The sequence below is a fragment of the Ambystoma mexicanum genome, chromosome 3p (assembly GCF_040938575.1).
Source record: "Ambystoma mexicanum isolate Mex_15411 chromosome 3p, UKY_AmexF1_1, whole genome shotgun sequence".
Lineage (NCBI taxonomy): Eukaryota > Metazoa > Chordata > Amphibia > Caudata > Ambystomatidae > Ambystoma > Ambystoma mexicanum.
The window spans coordinates 529,854,697-529,871,118 of record NC_090925.1 but is presented as its reverse complement, the minus strand read 5'-3'; the positions used below and the strand labels follow the sequence as shown (position 1 = coordinate 529,871,118).

Sequence of the window (16,422 nt, the reverse complement as noted above, 5' to 3'; positions counted from 1 at the left end):
GCCCCCCCAGAGCCCCGAGCAGCCTCCCAAGAGCCATCTGCTACTGCCTGCCTGCCTGTTGCCACCATGCCATTTGGTGCCTGCACATCTGCCATCTCCAGGGGTCCAGTTGCTGTGACCACCCCTGCTGGAACAGTGGACTCCCGACTGGTATTCCATCGCTCTACAGCCCAGCCCCAGGACCCAGTTGCCCACCCACACCTTCCTCGGGGGTTGCCATGTCCGACACAACACCATCTGGCACCAGTGGCAACCCCCCAGCTGAGAGGCAGAGGGCTGCCAGCTTCAGTTCCAATGAAGTTGGCATCCTGGTGGAGCAAGTCCTGGGGCATTATGATGCCCTCTTCACGCCATCACCTGCCGACAAGGAAGGACGGAGGCGGATCTGGACGGACATAGTGGGTGCCATCAACGCGGAGGGGGTGGCACCCCACAACATCAAACACGTCCAGAAGCGCTGGGAGGACTACAAGTCCAGGACCCTCAAGAAGGCCCGCCACCTCTTAGACGCAGCGGATGCAGTGGGGCGCCGGGGCCAGCTTACCAACCAGCAGATGAGGGTCCTGGTGCGCATTCGCCCAGTGCTTCACCACCAGATACTCAGGATGCAGGCCCTTCTGGAGTCGAGCGGTAAGTGGCCATGCATTGCTGTGTGAAACAGGGCATGTTGCAGTGTGCTGGTAGTTAGCTGCTTGCCTGTATATGTGACATGGGCCATGTATGGATGTGTGTGTGCAGGGATATGATGGTGCTGCATGTGAGTCCAGTCATGCGTGAACCACATGGATGGTGTATGTGTTACAATGCAACATGCGGAGCAGCATGCGGAATGCACACATGAATGCATGCCTGTCTGTTCTTGGACATGGTTGGGGTGTGACAGATGGGTGCTGCTGTCATGGACATGTATGGTGTACATGTCTGTGTGTCTGAGTAGCGTGTGTGTGACTTGTGAACGCCATGGATGCATGACACATGTCCGTGACGATGTGTTGATTTACTGATGCAGCCTAGTCATCCTTGTATCCACTGTGTCTGGGGTGTACGAGGCCAGATGCATGAAACTACGGTGATGTGTGTGCATGTGATCAGTATAACCCATGATGCACGTGAGTTTCAACCCACCATTGTATGTTTCAACAGTTCCTTGGACATGGATGCAAATGTTCATTGCATGCGCCATGCCTGTTTCTGCATGCGTGTTGCCTGCACTGACCCATGTGTTGTGGAGGGACATGATGTAAGTGACGTTTGACAGTGCCACTCATGTGCTATTGCTTCCTGTCTAGGGGACTATTGTACAGTACCCTGATGCTTGTGTTCTATGTCTCCCTCTACACAGCGGCGAGTGAAGAAGAGGGCGAAGATGACGCTGTGGAGCAAAGCGGCGGGGATGCCTCCACCGGCCAACAACGCAAGGCCCAGTCACCCTCCCAGGAATTACCATCATCCAGGAGCGAGGGGACTGGTGCCGCGTCTGCCACTACGGCTGCAGCGGAAGGGGCGGGTGAGCCCCCACAGGGGCTTGCAACGGCGGAAGACGGTGTGGAGCCATCCAGGTTGGTGGTGTGCACAGAGGAGGAGGAGGCCGCTATTGAGCCGCACATGGGGCCTGGTGGGGGTGGTACCACTGGTGCAAGTGGTGCAGTCCAGGGGCAGGGGCAGGAGGCAGCACAGGTCGCCGTGGAGGGGCCTGTGCATGTCACTGTCCCTGACACTGTGACTACACCACCATGCACCAGCAGGGATGCCCCATCCCAGGCCCGTCCGCAGGTAGGGGGGAGGTCCACATCATCTGGCACTCCTCTACCTGCGGACGAGGGGACCCGTGACCGTATGGAGTCCGTCCTGATTGGTGTCGCGTTGCGCACGCTTGACATTCATGAAGAAAAAACTATATACACAAAGTGGAGCAATGTCCATTAACTCCAAAATAAAAGAAAAACAAAGGAAACCTAAGACAAATTAACTATATACAATGGCGGCAGGCAAGTCCTACGGCTCACTCTGTGATGTTCCGGGCCAGAGCATCATCGAACTCCACGTCGATGTCCCGGAGGCGGGCCTCTTCCCTGTCCTCGAGGTCTCGCAGGGATGCAGACATGGCCTGTTCCAACTCCCTGCGAGTTGCCTCGAGGCACTCAGACCGCCTCAATGCCCTGTGCATGGAGTTCTCCGCCCTGACCATAGTAAGCCGTGCCTCCTCCACCCGCCACCGCTCCCTATCTATCCGCTGGCCCAACCACTGCCACATGGAAGACACTCCCATTCCAGGGTCCTCCGGCCGATGTCTGCCCCTCTGATGTTGATGGCCCCATGATGCCTCCCACACTGGATGGGGTGCAGGGGGACATGAGTCTGGGCCTGCTGGCATGTGCCCGTCACTGCTAGGTGGGTGGGGGTGCAGGGGAACATGAGTCGGGGCCTGCTGGCAGGTGGCCATCAATGGTGGGTGGGACATGTGTTGGGGCTCACAAGTGCACAGTGCCATGTGGGCTTCCTGCGGGGCATGCCCAGGGTGGATGGGCTGCCTGCGGGGCATGCCTGGGGTGGATCGGCTGCCTGCAGGGCATGGCCAGGGGTGTAGGGTAGTCCCTTGTGGTGTGGGCTGCCTGCAAGGCCTGGGAAGGGGGCACACCCACACTGCCAATTCGCGTGCAATACTCCAAGCGCACCTCCGAAATACACGTACCCCGCTCGCACAGGCCCTATCGCGTGTGTAAAACTCCCAGCGCACCCCTCAGAATACACGTACCCCTCTCGCGCTAGCGAAAACGCGTGTAAAACTCCCCGCGCACCCCTCAGAATACATGTACCCCTCTCGCTCTAGTGAAAACGTGTATAATATTCCATGCGTACCCCCCAAATACATGTACCCCGCTCTCGCATGGAGTATCGCGTGTGAAAATTCCCGCGCACCCCCGAAATACACGTACCCCGCTCGCACAGGCCCTATCGCGTGTGAAACTTCCTGCGCACCCCCGAAATTCACGCAGGCTGCCCATCCACCTTCCCCATTCCCCACAGGCAGCCCATCCACCCTGGCCATGCCCCACAGACAGCCCACACCACAGGGGAGACTTTTCCCACGCAATTCACCTGGTGCGAGAGGGGTACGTGTATTCTGAAGGGTTCGCAGGGAGTTTTACATGCGTTTTCGCTAGCGTGAGAGGGGTACGTGTATTCTGGGGCATACACGGGGAGTTTTACATGCGTTTTCGCTAGCGCGAGAGGGGTAGGTGTATTCTGAGGGGTGCGCGGGGAGTTTTACACGTGTTTTCGCTAGCGCGAGAGCGGTCCGTGTATTCTGGGCCGTGCAGGGGGAGTTTTACACACGTTTTCGCTAGCGTGAGAGGGGTATGTGTATTCTGGGGCGTGCGCGTTGAGTTTTGCACGCGTTTTCGTGGTTGGGGGGGCTGTATGCTGGTCCACTGGCCTTTGCGGCAGGTACTGGATTTGTGCGATTTCTTTGGCGCACGGGGCAGGGTTGGGGGCGTAACTGGCGCTGCTGCAGGGTCGCTGCGCCACTCTGCACCACAGCTGCTTATATATGTTTTATTCCATGAATACGCTGTGCGCCTAAATGGGTTTTGGTGCACGCGGCTGGCGCAGACTGCCGCACGTGCACTCTGTGTGCCAGCCGCGTGCGCCACTTGTGCGCCGATTTCTATGAATTACCCCCTAAGTGCATTGAGCAGAGAGATGAAAAGTGTTGTGCCGACATAAGAGAAGTAATTTCTGCTTTTCATCTTCTTCATGCTTTTTGGGACATATAAAGGTCCAACGTGGGATGATCATGCAAATGGTAGTGGGTGAATTTGGAGATGGGTAAGTCAGCTATGAAACCATGGAAAACTTTGTTAATTATTCACAGAGCTTCAAACTGGATTATTTTCATGACAGATCGTCGGTGAAGGGTTAGTAAGGGCATTGAAATATTTTCCCTCAGGAGAGCTTCTTTCGCATTGCTCATTTCACAATCTTGAGGATGGTTTATTTGGCTCGATTGAAGGCCCTGTGGTTGCAGTAGTGAAATTATCCATACGAATTAGGAAGGGCAATGTACTTTGGAAGTGCTTTAGGTGGAAAAACAGCATTTGACGATGGGGTTTACTTGGGCAACAATGAGAGATCCCTGTTGAAGATGAAGCACGTGTCCTTGAAAGATTTGGCTGGAGAGGAGATGCTGCAGAGACTTCAGGGCCTTCACCTAGGACTAGAGTTTCGGCTTCTGGGGATTCAACTTCAGCCAATTGGATCCCACTAAGAGTTCACAGTCTATGGTTTCAGAGGTTAGAGCCATGTTTCTGTAGGTGGTGATCACCACTTCATTCGGGAGTGAGGGGTTTAGGAATAAAGTGAATGAGAGGTTCTCCAACTCCAGGTGTTAATGAAAGACAGTATGCCACAAGGATTTGAAGATTATTGCACAGCATGGGTTCAGGAGGGAACCAAAAGTCTTATATTTGGACAAATAATCTCAAACTGAATGGTAGGGAAGAGCCATTGCATCGGAGGGCATGTGGTTGGGTGTAGTGGAGTCTCTGATTGTGTTGTGGGGAGACGCTGGAGATATGTTGCTGCTTGAGATATTTTGCCTTTTATGGAAGATGGCAGCTCAATCATCACAGAGTGTCTGAGGAGGGGCCTGGGTGTTTTTGTAGCACATAGATTTTTAGGGTTATTTGCTTCAATGATTTTGTTTGAAACATAAGAATTATTAGCCCCATGTACAGCAGCACAGTAAAACCACAGGTTGGACTGATATGTGACTTTCTTATGGAAGAAAGGATGTCCTCCAACATCTTTAGACTTTGCAGCCATTTCTCTTGAAGCTTTGCATGTTAGGACTAAACTATTTACCCAGAGGTTGTTCCTAGCTAAAGTAAAAGGTCTTGCTTGGTTGTAGTTCAATGAGGACTAAGTGAAGCCAGGAGAAGATGCAGTCAATAGTAGGAGGTTGATGATACAAGTTAGAGTGGGGGTTCTGAAGTCCCGGTGTGATTATATGTTTCCACTGACAGAGTTTATCAGAAGAGGATCTTTCAGGCCTTTGGATGAGGTTGATGGACAAGTGTTTTGAAGGGAATGACAGAGAAATCTGACCACACGGTTGGCGTTGAATGATCGTTAAAGGATTTGTTGCTGTGGTTACATTTTGGACGAATGGTGTGACCCAGGCCATGAGAAATGTAAAATACAGCTGTGACAGGACCAGGGAGTCCTTGTTGAGTTCTATCTTGCAGGTATCAGAAAATATGTTTTTGTTACATCAGACGTTCATGTTGCCAAGGAGATGTAGGCATTGAAGACAACCGTTTTATCGTTAAAGGTGAAAGATTTATAATTGCAGCACGTCAGCCCAGTGGTACCTTCTGTCTTTGTTCAGAATGCTGAGGCCTGGATGGACTAGGTCGGGAAGGCCAGGAGTACAGTTGTAACTGAGCCAAGCTTCATTGAGGCATAGGATGTTGAGGTTCTCTGAGAGAATCAAATCAGCAAGAAATCTGGCATGCTCGTAGATCAAGAAATGTGGTCATGGCATTTGTCTGGATTTGTCTGGATTCGGAATTCATGAAACAATGTAAGAATCTTTGTTGTTATCAGTGCCAGTAACCAGGACTGTCAACTTTTGAAAACAGGCTGATTCCAGCCTGCTTGTGGAATACACACCATTAATGTCTATTTGGGCCTCCCCCATTGACCACGGAATAAGCCACAGGAGCTTACCGGAATTCATGGCCTTGTAAGGTCGAAACACGTGTCGGCAAAGCACAATAAAAGACAAGGGGCCTCATTATGACTCTGGTCGTAGCCGCGCCGGTAAATACCTGCACGACTGCCGCTGGAGTAATTTCTTTTCCAGCACCCCGCAATGGGGAATTACTGGGACCACCGGGGCTGAAATGCTTCCGGTAATTCCCCATTGCCGGGTGCCGGAAAATATTACTCCCCATTCCCATTTGAGTCATTTTGGACTCAAATGGGAATCGGGAGGATGGATGCACCGGCACCATTCATGAATGGTGCCGGTGCATCCATCGAGGTCTCCGAGCGGGTGCCGTTCCGCCCGCCAGGTCACACCTGGCAGGCTGAAAGGCACCCGCTACTAGAACTCGTAGTTTGCCTGTCCGGAAACAACGGTACCGGCAAGCTAACCAGTACCGTTGTTTCTGGATGGGCAAACTTGTAATTACCCCCAATCTTTTTATACCTAATATATGGGTTTTGAGTGTGACTAAAAGTGGATGCAATTCTGACAATACAAAACATAATTCCTCAGATATTAAGCGCGCATATGGTTGGTCTCGAATCCAATTTCCTACCAAACAATAGGGATAGTGGGCCACTTGCCTAGGAGAGCGCGGTGGTCCTGCTGTTCTATTGCTACCAATGTCCAGTACATTATAAAAAGTGTTAGCACTAATAATACATAGATGACAATTAAGATTTCAGATCTTCCGCAAATGTTACCCTGTATAGCCTTTAATGCACACCCTATTAGTTATAATAAGCCTGGCATCATTCAAAATAATCTGATTTGCCTTTGAGGTGGAACGTATTAAAGACTAGGGCCAGAGCTCAGTGCTGACCTGAATCTTCAGGTCAAGCAGCACCACACAAAGAGGAAGTTGCAAGACATGGGTAATTCATAGAATTCAGCGCACAAGTGGCGCACGCGGCTGGCGCACAGTGTGCGCGTGCGAATCCCTGCGCCAGCCGCGTGCGCTAAAATCCATTTCCGCACACAGCGTATTCATGGATTCCAGCCACCAAAACCAGCCGTGGCGCACAGTGGCGCAGCGACCCTGCAGCAGTGCCAGTTACGACCCCAAGAACGCCTCTCGCGCAGGGAAAAGCCATCAATATACCCAATCCAGCGCAAAGGGCTGCGCCAACCCTGTACCAGCACAGCAAGCGGGCTACGTGTATCACTGGGGTGCGCGGGAAGTACCTCTCGCGATTGGCCCCGTGCGAGCAGGGTACGCATATTTCAGGGGTGCACGGGAAGTTCCACACGCGATTTCATCATGGTACGTGTATTTCAGGGTGCAGGGGAAGTTACACACGCGAAATCAGCAGGGTACGTGTATTCCAGGGGTGCGTGTGAAGTTCCACACGCGATATCAGCAGGGTACGTGTATTTCAGGGTGCAGGGGAAGTTACACATGCGATTCCAGCAGGGTACGTGTATTTCAGGGGTGCGCGGGAATTTCCACACGCGATTGGGCCCGTGCGAGCAGGGTACGCGTATCTCAGGGGTGCGCGGGAAGTTCCACACGCGATTCCATCAGGGTACGTGTATTTCAGGGTGCGGGGGAAGTTTCACACGCGAAATCAGCAGGGTACGTGTATTCCAGGGGTGCGCGGGAAGTTCCACACGCGATTCCATCAGGGTACGTGTATTTCAGGGTGCAGGGGAAGTTACACACGCGATTTCAGCAGGGTACGTGTATTCCAGGGGTGCGCGGGAAGTTCGACACGCGATTCCATCAGGGTACGTATATTTCAAGGTGCAGGTGGAGTTACACACGCGATTTCAGCAGGGTACGTGTATTTCAGGGGTGCGCGGGAATTTCCACACGCGATTGGGCCCGTGCGAGCAGGGTACGCGTATCTCAGGGGTGCGCGGGAAGTTCCACACGCCATTCCATCAGGGTACGTGTATTTCGGGGTGCGGGGGAAGTTCGACACGTGGTTCCATCAGGGTACGTGTATTACAGGGGTGCGCGGGGAGCACCACACGTGAATTGCACGTGTGTGCCCTCCCAGGTGTTCCCTCTACACCCTCCATGGCCCCTGCAGGTGGCTCACACCACAGGGGCCTACCTTGCACATGTCCTGCAGGCACCCCATCCACCATGGCCATGCCCCCCAGCCAACCCACATGTCAACTTGCACTACTGCCCACCAACGTATGTCCCCCTGCACCCCCAGCCACCAGGGGCACCCTCCACAGGCCCCCACCCATGTCTCCCACCACCCCCCAGCAGTGCAGGGGCACCCTCTACCAGGCCCCCGTCCCATGTCTCCCACCACCCCCACACCCCAGCCACCAGGGGCAGCCTCCACCAGGCCCCCACCCATGTCTCCCAGCACCCCCACCCCCCAGCAGTGCAGGGGCACCCACCACCAGGCCCCCACCCATGTTTCCCACCACCCCCACCCCCCAGCCACCAGGGGCAGCCTCCACCAGGCCCCCACCCATGTCTCCCACCACCCCCACCCCCCAGCAGTGCAGGGGCACCCACCACCAGGCCCCCACCCATGTCTCCCACCACCCCCACCCCCCAGCCACCAGGGGCAGCCTCCACCAGGCCCCCACCCATGTCTCCCACCCCCCCACCCCCCAGCAGTGCAGGGGCACCCACCACCAGGCCCCCACCCATGTCTCCGACCACCCCCACCCCCCAGCCACCAGGGGCAGCCTCCACCAGGCCCCCACCCATGTCTCCCACCACCCCCACCCCCCAGCAGTGCAGGGGCACCCATCACCAGGCCCCCACCCATGTCTCCCACCACCCCCACCCCCCAGCCACCAGGGGCAGCCTCCACCAGGCCCCCACCCATGTCTCCCAGCACCCCCACCCCCCAGCACTGTGGGGCACCTGCCAGCAGGCCCCCATCCATGTCCAACTCATGTTCCCCACCACCCCCACCCCCCAGCACTGTGGGGCACATGCCAGCAGGCCCCCACTCATGTCCAACTCATGTACCCCTGCACCCCCACCCCCCAGCACTGTGGGGCACCTGCCAGCTGGCCCCCACCCATGTCCAACTCATGTTCCCCACCACCCCCACCCCCCAACACTGTGGGGCACCTGCCAGCAGGCCCCCACCCATGTCCAACTCATGTTCCCCACCACCCCCATCCCCCAGCCACCAGGGGCAGCCTCCACCAGGCCCCCACCCATGTCTCACACCACCCCCACCCCCCAGCCACCAGGGGCAGCCTCCACCAGGCCCCCACCCATGTCTCCCACCACCCCCAACCCCCAGTCACCAGGGGCAGCCTCCACCAGGCCCCCACCCATGTCTCCCACCACCCCCACCCCCCAGCCACCAGGGGCAGCCTCCACCAGGCCCCCACCCATGTCTCCCAGCACCTCCACCCCCCAGCACTGTGGGGCACCTGCCAGCAGGCCCCCACCCATGTGCAACTCATGTACCCCTGCACCCCCACCCCCCAGCACTGTGGGGCACCTGCCAGCAGGCCCCCACCCATGTCCAACTTATGTTCCCCACCCCCCAGCACTGTGGGGCACCTGCCAGCAGGCCCCCACCCATGTCTCCCACCACCCCCACCCCCCAGCAGTGCAGGGGCACCCTCCACCAGGCCCTCGCCCATGTCCCATCCATGCCCCCCTGCACCTGGGTCCCACCAATCCCCAATCATGTCCGTAATGGCCATCCTCCCCTGCCAAAAGGCCCAACCAACTATCACATCCACCCACATATCAAAGGCAATTACATGTTACACACCCAATGTAAATAATGCAAATGAACACATGTCTGTCACACACAATGGCTGCAAGTGAATGTTAAAACACCCAACATGACATGCATGAAAGCAATGAGATGATACGACACATTGAAGGATGAAAATATAAATGTATTTAAAATCAACTTGAATGGAAATTAAATGAGAAAAACCACAAAGCAAAACAACCAAAAGAAGATGAATGTCCATGAAAAAAATCAAAAACACACAGCACAATCAAAATAAATGGTGTCCAAAGTCACAGTCAGAAAAGAAATCCAAGGGTAAATGATAAACAAAAACCATTGCTCCATGGCGATGAAAAAACTCCATAAAAAAGAAAAATCCATTGAAGAACTATTTACAAGATAATCCCGGGTCCATGAGCCCAACCAAATGAAACCTAACTATGACAACTAACAAAAAACTGAACTACATACAAAAACGTGGCGCATTGTCCAATCGCAACCAAATAAAAAAAAAATAAGGGAAACCTAACACTAACTATGTTATAATACGATTAAAGGGCCCATGCACGTCTGTACGCGTCACGTCACAGGGGCGCTTGCGCTTGAGGGGCCTTCTGTCCAATGAAAATGCGTATGCGTGCAGACGCGCTTACGCGCTAAGGGCCTTTCCTCGAATTACACGCTGACGTGCAGATTTTTCACGTGCCAAATCACTCCGTATCAAGCTGGCCACGCGTAAGCACACGGAAGACCACGCTCCTGCCCAGAAGGCCGAACTACTGCCCCCCAGAGCCCCGAGCACGCTCCCACCTGCCATCTGCTGCTGCCTGACTGCCTGCTGCCCACGTGCACTGCCATTTGCTGCCTGCACATCAGCCAGGGGTGCTGTTGCTGTGACCACCCCTGCTGGAACCGAAGACTCCCGACTGGGATTCCATCGCTCCACAGCCCAGCCCCAGGACCCAGTTGCCCACCCACTCCTGCCTCTGGGGTTGTCATGTCGGGGCAAACACCATCTGTGACCACTGACAACCCCCGGTCAGAGAGGCAGAGGGGCACCAGCTTCAGTGCCACCGAAGTTGGTGTCCTGGTGGAGCAAGTCCTGGGGCAGTGTGATGCCCTCTTCGGAAGTTCCCGCGCCGACAAGGAAGGACGGACTCGGATCTGGACTGACATCGTGACTGCCATCAACGCGGAGGGGGTGGCAGTCCGCGACTTACAACATGTCAGGAAGCGCTGGGAGGACTTCAGGTCCAGGACCCTGAACAAGGCCCGGCGCCTCTTGAAGGCAGCGGATGCCAAGGGGCGCCGGGGCCACTTGTCGGAAGAACAGATGAGGGTCCTGGAATGCATATCCCCAGCGCTCCACGTCCAGGTCCTTGAGAAGCAGACCCGTCTGGAGTCGAGCGGTGAGTGTACATGCATCCTGATTGTGAGCAGTGCGTGTGGTGATTATTCAGTAGTGTGCAGGTTGCACATCTGTTTGTATGGGGTCGAGTATGGGTGGGGGTGTACAGGGCCGTGGGGCTGACACATGCGAGGGCTGTAATGTGTGAGACATGGATGGTGCTTGTGTGTGTAGGCTTGCATGCCAAATGCAGTTGTGCGGGCACACATGTTTGGATGAATGTGTATGTAAGTAGACATGTCCGTGATGTCACGCATGTATGTTGTTTTCGGCTGCATGTATCAGCACTGTGTACATGTGCATGTGTGTGTATTTGACAAGGGTGCAACAGTGATGCAACATGGATGCATGTGACAGCGGTATGTGGAAGCCTGATTGGCAGATGTGACATGGATGCCCGTCTGAACAGTGCGACACTTGGCAGAGGTGTACACATGCATGCAAGTGTGGTGGTGTGTGTACATGTGTGGTGCACTTCCTGTGTTGCATGTGATGTCTGGCTCACCTTTGGCTGCTCATGCTGTTGTATGTGTATGGATGGTGGTGGCAGTTGCGATATGGCTGTGGTATGGCTCATGTGTGCGAGTTGTAATGACATGTGTGTTGGGGATTGTGATGACATGTCTGAGGTTTGCCAATGCCACTCATGTACAACTGTCATGTGTGTATGTGTCCATTGTACAGTGCCCTGATGCCTGTGTTTTGTTTCTCCCTGTCTGCAGCGTCAACTGATGAAGAGGGCGGAGAAGGTGCTGTGGAGCACAGCGGCGGGAATCCCACCGCCAGCCGGAGATGCAAGGCCCGGCTCCCCTCCCGTGTTGTGATCTCGTCGGGGAGTGAGGAGTCCGGTGCCGCATCCCAGGCCGCAGCTGCCGGGGGGAGGTCCAAGAGGCGGAGGTTGGAGTTGGACTCCTCGGCAGCAGAAGGGGCAGCTGGGACCCCACAGGGCCCAACAGGGGAAGATGGCACAGAGTCATCCAGGTTGGTGGGGGGTTTGGTGGAGGAGGAGGCCGTGCAAGCACCAGAGACGGGGTCTGGAGGTGGGGATCCCACTGGTGCTAGTGGTGCAGTGCAGGACCAGGGACAGGAGGCAGCACAGGCTGCCACGGAGGTGCCTGTGTGCAATCCTGTCCCCGATCCTGTCCCTGCATCATCTTGCACCAGCAGGGATGCCTACGTCCAGACCCGTTTTCAGGCAGGGGATGAGCTCACGTCAACTGGCCTTCCTCTGCCTGCGGACGTGGCTATCCAGGTCCGGGTTGAGCCTGTCCTGGCTGGTGTGGCGTTGCGTCAACGGGCCATGCGAGGTGACCTGCAGTCTTTTCATGGAGAGACTGCACGTCATCTCGAATGGCTCGTTGACCACGTCAGCCTGCTAGGACAGGTCACCCAGGCCGGATTCCTCCGTCTGATGGGGCTTGCTCCGACCCCCTCCTCAACTGGACCCCCTACGCGCCAGTCGTCCTCTGTGCCAACTTCCCACCCATCAGTCACCTGGGTGCCCTGTGGAGCTGCCTCTGATGCTGCGGCCAGGCTGGTGGAGGAGGCATCCCTGCCACAGTCGGGAGTCGGACGTCCAGCAGGGGTGGCCACATCTACGACTGCACCCCAGCCGGCGGAGGATGTGCAGGCAGCAGGAGGCAGTGCACGGGCAGATGCACAGCAGCAGCAGCAACGTGGTGGGAGCCATGAAGGCTCGGGGCCTTCGACATCGGAGGGGCAGGCATCGGCCGGAGGGCAGGAGGACCCAGGACAGAGAGTGTCTTCCGTGTGGCAGCGGTTGGGCCACGCCATAGATGCGGAGCGGGCGGAAGAGGCACGGCTCACAATGGTCAGGGCGGAGAACTCCATGCGGAGGGCCCTGAGGCGGGCCGAGTGCCTCGAGGCAATCCGCAGGGGTTTGGAGGTGGAGACTTCGACGGCCCTGCGGATCCTCGGGGCGATGGAGGAGGACCGCCTCCGGGACATTGAGGAGGAGTTCGATGATGCCCTGGCCCGGAACATCCACAAGTGAGCCGTGAAACTAGCCCGCTGCCCTTGTGCATAGTTTCTAGGTAGTGTTAGGTTTCATTTTTGTTTTTATTTTATTTGGACCTTTCAGACATTGGCCACATTTTTGTATATAGTTTATTTTATTAGTTAGTGTAGTTAGATAGGTTTCCTTTATTTTGTTGGGATAATGGACCCTGGATTGTTCCCATGTACATAGCTGACAGTTGGATTGTATTTTTTTTTCTATTTTTAACCATGGAGCAATGGCTTTCTTTTTTTGTTTTTTGTTTTGTGGACATTGACTTTGGACATTACTTTGGATTTTTATTTTTGGTTTTGCTTTTTTTGACAGACATGCTTCTTTTCATTTTTGTACATTCACGTTTCTGTTTCTTCATTTTTTATTCTATTGATGTTTCCTTTAATACATATTATTTTTGGTGAACTTCAATGTGTGGTATCTCATTGGTTTCATGCATTTCATGATATGTGTTTTGAGATTCACTGACACCCATTGGGTGTATGTGAGGGAAATGTGTTTGTTTCGGAACTTGCAATTGGTGTTCTGTGATGTAATTGCAAATTATGAGTGGGTGGATGCAATACTCGGGTGGGTGTTTTGCATTTGGAGGCTGACCATAGGGACCAGGGATCTAGATTGTGATGACATGTTTGCTGGGGAACATGAGTTGCACATGGGTGGGGGCCTGCTGGCAGGTGCCCCACAGTGCTGGGCGGTGGGGGTGGTGGGAGACATGGGTGGGGGCCTGGTGGAGGCTGCCCCTGGTGGCTGGGGGGTGGGGGTGGTGGGAGACATGGGTGGGGGCCTGGTGGAGGTTGCCCCTGGTGGCTGGGGGGTGGGGGTGGTGGGAGACATGGGTGGGGGCCTGGTGGTGGGTGCCCCTGCACTGCTGGGGGGTGGGGGTGCTGGGAGACATGGGTGGGGGCCTGGTGGAGGCTGCCCCTGGTGGCTTGGGGGGTGGGGGTGGTGGGAGACATGGGTGGGGGCCTGATGGAGGCTGCCCCTGCACTGCTGGGGGGTGGGGGTGGTGGGAGACATGGGTGGGGCCTGGTGGTGGGTGCCCCTGCACTGCTGGGGGGTGGGGGTGGTGGGAGACAGGGGTGGGGGCCTGGTGGAGGCTGCCCCTGGTGGCTGGGGGGTGGTGGGAGACATGGGTGGGGGCCTGGTGCTGGGTGCCCCTGCACTGCTGGGGGGTGGGGTTGGTGGGAGACATGGGTGGGGGCCTGGTGGAGGCTGCCCCTGGTGGCTGGGGGGTGGGGGTGGTGGGAGACATGGGTGGGGGCCTGGTGGAGGCTGCCCCTGGTGGCTGGGGGGTGGGGGTGGTGTGAGATATGGGTGGGGGCCTGGTGGAGGCTGCCCCTGGTGGCTGGGGGATGGAGGTGGTGGGGAACATGAGTTGGACATGGGTGGGGGCCTGCTGGCAGGTGCCCCACAGTGCTGGGGGGTGGGGGTGGTGGGGAACATGAGTTGGACATGGGTGGGGGCCTGCTGGCAGGTGCCCCACAGTGCTGGGGGGTGGGGGTGCAGGGGTACATGAGTTGGACATGAGTGGGGGCGTGCTGGCAGGTGCCGCACATGCTGGGGGGTGGGGGTGGTGGGGAACATGAGTTGGACATGGGTGGGGGCCTGCTGGCAGGTGCCCCACAGTGCTGGGGGGTGGGGGTGCAGGGGTACATGAGTTGCACATGGGTGGGGGCCTGCTGGCAGGTGCCCCACAGTGCTGGGGGGTGGGGGAGGTGGGGAACATGAGTTGGACATGGGTGGGGGCCTGCTGGCAGGTGCCCCACAGTGCTGGGGGGTGGGGGTGCAGGGGCACATGAGTTGGACATGAGTGGGGGCCTGCTGGCAGGTGCCCCACAGTGCTGGGGGGTGGGGGTGGTGAGGAACATGAGTTGGACATGGGTGGGGGCCTGCTGACAGGTGCCCCACAGTGCTGGGGGGTGGGGGTGCAGGGGTACATGAGTTGCACATGGGTGGGGGCCTGTTGGCAGGTGCCCCACAGTGCTGGGGGGTGGGGGTGCTGGGAGACATGGATGGGGGCCTGGTGGAGGCTGCCGCTGGGGGATGGGGGTGGTGGTAGACATGGGTGGGGGCCTGGTGGAGACTGCCCCTGCACTGCTAGGGGGTGGGGGTGGTGGGAGACATGGGTGGGGGCCTGGTGGAGGATGCCCCTGCACTGCTGGGGGGTGGGGGTGGTGGTAGACATGGGTGGGGGCCTGGTGGAGGCTGCCCCTGGTGGCTGGGGGGTGGGGGTGGTGGGAGACATGAGTGGGGGCCTGGTGGAGGGTGCCCCTGCACTGCTGGGGGGTGGTGGTAGACATGGGTGGGGGCCTGGTGGAGGCTGCCCCTGGTGGCTGGGGGGTGGGGGTGGTGTGAGATATGGGTGGGGGCCTGGTGGAGGCTGCCCCTGGTGGCTGGGGGATGGAGGTGGTGGGGAACATGAGTTGGACATGGGTGGGGGCCTGCTGGCAGGTGCCCCACAGTGCTGGGGGGTGGGGGTGGTGGGGAACATGAGTTGGACATGGGTGGGGGCCTGCTGGCAGGTGCCCCACAGTGCTGGGGGGTGGGGGTGCAGGGGTACATGAGTTGGACATGAGTGGGGGCGTGCTGGCAGGTGCCGCACATGCTGGGGGGTGGGGGTGGTGGGGAACATGAGTTGGACATGGGTGGGGGCCTGCTGGCAGGTGCCCCACAGTGCTGGGGGGTGGGGGTGCAGGGGTACATGAGTTGCACATGGGTGGGGGCCTGCTGGCAGGTGCCCCACAGTGCTGGGGGGTGGGGGAGGTGGGGAACATGAGTTGGACATGGGTGGGGGCCTGCTGGCAGGTGCCCCACAGTGCTGGGGGGTGGGGGTGCAGGGGCACATGAGTTGGACATGAGTGGGGGCCTGCTGGCAGGTGCCCCACAGTGCTGGGGGGTGGGGGTGGTGAGGAACATGAGTTGGACATGGGTGGGGGCCTGCTGACAGGTGCCCCACAGTGCTGGGGGGTGGGGGTGCAGGGGTACATGAGTTGCACATGGGTGGGGGCCTGTTGGCAGGTGCCCCACAGTGCTGGGGGGTGGGGGTGCTGGGAGACATGGATGGGGGCCTGGTGGAGGCTGCCGCTGGGGGATGGGGGTGGTGGTAGACATGGGTGGGGGCCTGGTGGAGACTGCCCCTGCACTGCTAGGGGGTGGGGGTGGTGGGAGACATGGGTGGGGGCCTGGTGGAGGATGCCCCTGGTGGCTGGGGGGTGGGGGTGGGTGCCCCTGCACTGCTGGGGGGTGGGGGTGGTGGTAGACATGGGTGGGGGCCTGGTGGAGGCTGCCCCTGGTGGCTGGGGGGTGGGGGTGGTGGGAGACATGAGTGGGGGCCTGGTGGAGGGTGCCCCTGCACTGCTGGGGGGTGGTGGTAGACATGGGTGGGGGCCTGGTGGAGCCTGCCCCTGGTGGCTGGGGGGTGGGGGTGGTGTGAGACATGGGTGGGGGCCTGGTGGTGGGTGCCCCTGGTGGCTGGGGGGTGGGGATGGTGGGAGACATGGGTGGGGGGCCTGGTGGAGGCTGCCCCTGG

The 16,422-nt window shown here is 57.7% G+C and overlaps 1 protein-coding gene across 3 annotated transcripts in view; it reads left to right on the top strand.

Moving 5' to 3' along the window:
- LOC138580590 (protein-glutamine gamma-glutamyltransferase E-like) overlaps nucleotides 1-16,422 on the top strand; it is a 551,664-nt gene that overhangs the window by 506,915 nt on the left and 28,327 nt on the right. The window lies entirely within an intron of this gene.